Source organism: Petaurus breviceps, unplaced genomic scaffold, assembly GCF_028583685.1.
Source record: "Petaurus breviceps papuanus isolate PSGF00001 unplaced genomic scaffold, PetGlider_PUasm1.0 84, whole genome shotgun sequence".
In the NCBI taxonomy this organism is placed as follows: Eukaryota; Metazoa; Chordata; class Mammalia; order Diprotodontia; family Petauridae; genus Petaurus; species Petaurus breviceps.
The window spans coordinates 7,040,120-7,045,881 of NW_027186645.1; the positions used below are offsets into that span (position 1 = coordinate 7,040,120).

Consider the following 5,762-nt stretch of genomic DNA (forward strand, 5'->3'; position numbering starts at 1 on the left):
CCGATCTGAAAAGGTCCTGGTATACTGTACAAGTAAATCCTATAAGGCAATGAAAGAAGAGAAACCACCTGCCAAAACTTTAATAATATCTGTTTTCCAGAACACATTCTAAATTACTGAGAACTAACCCTTTAAGTGTTACTTGCTCTATTTCAACACTTTGAGAATTAATTGACCATAATTAGTCTCATTGTTATGATTTCATCAATCACTGTGATAAATTATTATATTATGTTGTAGTACTAAAGATTTCTGGCTCCAAGTCCAGCACTCTCTCTCTATTATTGCTGTAATTAATGAGTTCTAAAGCTAGATTGCTTTCTTTTTTTAAAAAGGAACTATAAGCATAAAAAGAACTTCAGTCAGGATTTTTAATTCAGCAGGTATTTACTGAAAGCCCACTAAGGGCTGCCTTGTAAGAGTACTAGCTCTTTGAGGCTTTCTCCCTTAAGTCATTCATAGATTACAGTCCCTCTAGGTCTCCTGAACACTAAGATACTGGTGTTCTGGTCCCCAGGTTTGTACTTTGTTAATCCCATTCAATAAAAGTGAAAATTCTCTGGCTTGGAGGAGAAAGAATAATTTTCATGTTGAGATTAGAATTTAAGATAAGAATATCATAGGGGACAGATTGTTCATTGATTAAAGACCCATTTTGAAATAATTTTCCTGGGTTCTTTCAAGAACTCAGTCTGGCCCTAATCCCAATTTCATTTGTCTTCTCTTTCATGATATGAATAAAATAAAATTTAATCATATGCTTTTCTGCATGAAACTGAGTTGCCCTGGTGGGATGAGACCTATAATGATGACCTCAATTTGTATTCCGTCTTTTGCTGAATCATGCTTTTGATTGAACCAGCAGGCAGGACCAGAAAGATGGAGCACTTTCTAATTCCTAGAAGTGTCACATAAGAGATAAGGAAATAAGACATTCCTGCCTTCAGCATTCTCCTCCTAGCCTCATACGTATGTTGCAGCCAAGACTGTTCCTTTAGTCCTAATTCTGCTCAATCTGCTCTTGGTTATTTATCATTCCTTTTGTGGTATTTGTGTTTCAGGTTTTAAGGTCAGGAAGGGAGTTGTTACTCTAGTCTATACTTTACTGATTATATATTTTCCGTAAAAAAGAAAATTCTCAGGATTAGGAAATAAGGATTTATCACTTTAAGTGCCTTACATTCATTAACTTTAGACAGTACTTAGGCATTGGGAATTTCTAAAAACATGCCCAGTATTACTTCTTGGTAACATGGTACTGGTTTCTACGTTGTCTAAGGGTCCATACTTCTAAATGCTTATAATAAATGTTTTCATTTAGAAATATATATGCAATTTCTAGGGAAAGTTATCATTTTTTGTCCTGTGGGGGATGGGGGGAGTTCTTAAGGATTTTATGTATTGTGTAGACAAACTAAATTGGTTTGTGATACCCAATGCTAGATGCATATATTGTATAGTTATGTTTGTAGCAAGACTCAAATATTCAATTTAGTTAATAAGGGAAATATAGTAAGGTAAACAACTCTACTCCCCTTGGAAAATGTCAAAGAGAGTTGACTAACAAGCATTGCATGAATAAGGGTAGTCCAAAAACCTCACATGAACTATGAAAATAAATGGGTGAAGGACAATATTTGAAAGCACCAGTAAGGGGTTACCATCACTTCTACAAGCACTTTAAGAACTCTGAAGCCTGGCCTTGAAACATCCATTTATGAAGTTAGAGTCATGAAATTAATTATCTACATTGGTATTCACAGAATCTTTGCACTGTTATACATGCATGATCAATAGTAATTACAAAATACGTCTATAGCCATGATCTACTCTTAACAATATAAATTTCATCAGAGTTATAATTGGTCAGAAAAATTTACTTCACAACATAATTAATTATTTCTGACCCATTTTTCTTGATGTCTATATCATATTTTACACATGAGTTGAGCACATATTTAAATGGATTCAACACTTATTAATCAACTGTTTTCTAAAAGGTACTGGAGATATAAAGATAAAATTATTTTTTTTTCTGAGATAAAGGAGCTAACATTCTAATGAATGACATAAGCATGTACACAAAAAGGTCAGCTCCAAGGGAGAATGTGATGAGGACAAAGGAGGTGTCCTGGCAAAGTGCTATACAAAATTTCAAGCGTAAAGGATCATTTTCAACTGGGGGATTCAGAGGAGACTTCATAATGTGGAAGCTGGGAATTTAGGGAAGAAACAAATTTCTATAATCAGTTAGGACTAGTTTGTCCCCTGCAAGAGCAATGAGCTATGTGAATTCATGGAAGTAGGAGCAGGCAGAAGAAGACTGCAGCCACAGCTGCCAGTTCAATTTGGCTAGAACATAACAGAGCAATGGGTAGAGGTGCATGAAATGAAGTGGGGGATATGGGCTAGAACTCAATTGGAAGGGTCTTCCATGCCACATTAAGAGATGTGTATTTGATCCTGTAGAAAATAGAGATCTACAGGTTTTCAAGTAACAGAGATCTGGGTTCACCTTTGGAATATTTTGGATGCTGTATCAAGATAGATTGGAGAAGTGAGAGATAAAATGAAGAGAAATTAGGAAAAAGGGTACCTCAGGAACAAAATAAGAAGAGTTTGGACTAATGTGAAGAATATTTGATATGTATATGAGGGGGAGAGAATGAGAGAAAAAAGAGAGAGACAGAGAGAGAGACAGAGACAGAGAGAAGGGGTGTTCTCAAAAGCTTTTGTGTATTTTTTTTAGATTGAATAGCTTAAAAGTACACTACAACCTTTAGAATGTCCTGTATACAAGGGATATATTCACATTGCCACTATCTTAGTATGTGTGTGTGTGTGTGTAAAAAGACCACATATATGTATGCATAAATATATAACATATATGCATGCACACACTATTTCTAAAGCACAGAAGTTAACTTCAAGTTTGAGAATAGTGGTATTAGGTGAACATAAGGAAACTGAGAGCTCAGCTACTCCCACTCTGACTCAAGCAGAATTCTTGTATAAAAGATCCTTAGACTGAAGTAATTTAAGGGGCAGGTAGAGCCCTTAAGTGGTAAAGAATTTATTACCTTTCAAAGCAGCTCATTTTTGACTTAGGGACAGCTCTAGTAAACATTTGCTAATATCAAGACAAAGCTCACATCCTTCTCACTTTGACCCACTACTCCTAATTCTGCCCTCTGTTTCTAAGTGTAATTTGACAGTCTTAAATTCCTTAAGACAATTTTCATGTCTTCCTAAGTTGGTGAGCCCAAGTCTGCTTTGTACAGCACATTTTTAAGGTAGACTGCCTGATATACTGAGGTTTGGTCATAGGATCACAAATATAGAATGAGAAATGATATTACCCTCTTACCCTCTCATTATAGAGACTTGAAAACTGAGGCTGAGGTAAAATGACTAGGCCACAGTCATAATGCAATTGGTGGCAGAGTCAGAATTTCAATCCCAAAGTGTCTGACTTCAAAATTCATCATCTTTTCACTAAATCACATTAGTCTTCTAAGTGAGAATACTTCCATATTCATAGAAGACACATAAAACACATTATATGGTTGGAACATGAAAGTTAGACTTTCCTCCAAAGAGGCTCAAATTTGATGTGGAAAATGTTTGTCAGAGAGGCCATATACTTCAATTTCTGGTTATAACATTTCTCTAAATGAAAATCTTTAGGAGCTCCATATTGTGTACCATATAAATTTAACCTTAATTTCCTGATGTGCAAGGCCCTTTTATATGAGGTAATGACTTATAGATTAGGTTTATGTATCACTCTTCCTCTTCGTTTACTCTATACTCTAAATTAGACTAATCTCTGTCACTCAAATATATCCTTTACTTCCCAACCTCCATGACTTTGCTTTTAATTTTCACTATATCTACAATGTTCTCTGTCACCCTATTCGCACCTTAATTTCCTATCTTTTAAAGCAAAATTCAAATCCTAAGTCTTGCATGAAGTATTCCCTGATTCCTGTGGTTAATTCCAATATCTATCCCCCTTGCACCTTGGGTGAAACCATCCAAATATACTTATCATGTATTATTTAATTTATCTATAAGTTTTCTCTTTCTACAAGTCTATAACATGAGAATTATGCCATATAGATGTGTTTCCTCTACCTACCTTAGGTTTTTGTACACATTAGATGTTTTAAAAAAAAGTCTGCTGAATTTAATTGAATTATTGAATTGAAAATGGGTCAGAAGAAAACCTACAAGGTTACTGATTTCCTTAGGCCTGCTTGGGGTGATGCTTGATGAGTCTCTCATGACTACAAGACAAATGACAAATCTTAGTCCTTAAAAATGAATAAAATACAACTCAGACAAAGTATAACACATGCAAAAAGAAAAATTGTTCTCCAACTGGTCTTAGAATGTCTGCAGGTTGAGCTGGTAGAGGCAGATTTCAATCCTAATGAAAAGCTGATTCATGGAAACATATGCTCACCACCCACAATTCTTCTTCTGATGATGGAAACTTATCAGTTTGATCACTCTGGAGAACTGGAGCTTTGCCCAATGAGTAGAGCATAAGCATCAGTGATTAGAGCAATGACTACAGTGTAAAATATGTTTGCAAGAGTATAATTAACATTAGAATGAGTTTATTGATAACTAATTCTTTTTTATATTGATAATATGGTTAGCTCTACTGATCCACAAAACACTAAGAAATTCTATTTTAAAATGGTAACTCATCTACATTTGCCACCCTCCACTTTTCATCCCCACTCAAACTACTTACCCTCAAATAAAGCAACAAAAGTTTTGTTGAGAAGCAACAAAATCCAGTAGATAATAGGTATATGAATGTATTTTCCACCCAAAATTATTTTATCTTGCATATTTTTTTTTCATTTAGGGTACACATGCCCTCTGTTTCTCCCACCCTTTATCATTTCTTCCTCCCCTTCTCCATCAGTTTCTGATGCTCTTTCTGGCACAATCCCATTCCTCCAGGCTATTCCCTGGCACTCAGATATTCCTCCCTAATTCTTTTTTTTTTTTTCAAGAAAAATAAACTTAATAACAAAATCAGATTCAGATCTTTTCATATAATTGCTGAATTATAGAAAACGAACAAATTAAGAGTTGTCAATAAGTTACTATACTTAAAAGGGAGATGTTACATTGCTTACTAAACTATAAAGCAAACATTTAATGCATATCTGAGATGATGGAACAATAATTTAAATTAATTTTTGCAAAACTGCGATGAAGACAAATAAGCTACTGTTAGAAAAAAATAAAAAAGAAATCAAACCCAAAGAGAAAAAGCAGGTATGTAAAAGTCAGAAAGTACAAATTTAAAATTCAGTTCAGCTCCTCATTGCCAACATGGCATTTATGTCCCAAATGGGATTCCGTAATTGGTCCATAATTTGTTTCAGCTGTTGATTCTTCTGTTTGAGTTTTTTTATTTACTTCTGCTATTTCTCTCCTCTCTTCACTGGCAAAACGAAGTTGGCCAGAAGCACCATGGTCATCATTCTTGGAGCCATCTTCTTCCACATATGGAATGAGTTGCTCTGTCAGAATAGGATCCAATCCTGCACAGTTTTCATTGCATTCATCATAAACTAATCTTAGTTTCCGGAAGAGGATGGAGAGTTGACGGAGATGATCTTGAAGTTTAGCTAACCTGTCCTGGTATGTTCCAGTGTGGTAAGTGACACCATTTGGTAACTGCATGTTCCGGAGCAGCTGGAAGATCTCCATGGTGCGGTACACGATGTCCTGTA

The 5,762-nt window shown here is 35.1% G+C and overlaps 1 pseudogene; it reads right to left on the reverse strand.

Moving 5' to 3' along the window:
• Positions 1-5,019: 5,019 nt before the first annotated feature.
• On the reverse strand, positions 5,020-5,756 carry LOC138176197 (mediator of RNA polymerase II transcription subunit 30 pseudogene; annotated as a pseudogene).
• Between the last annotated feature and the right edge of the window lie 6 nt (positions 5,757-5,762).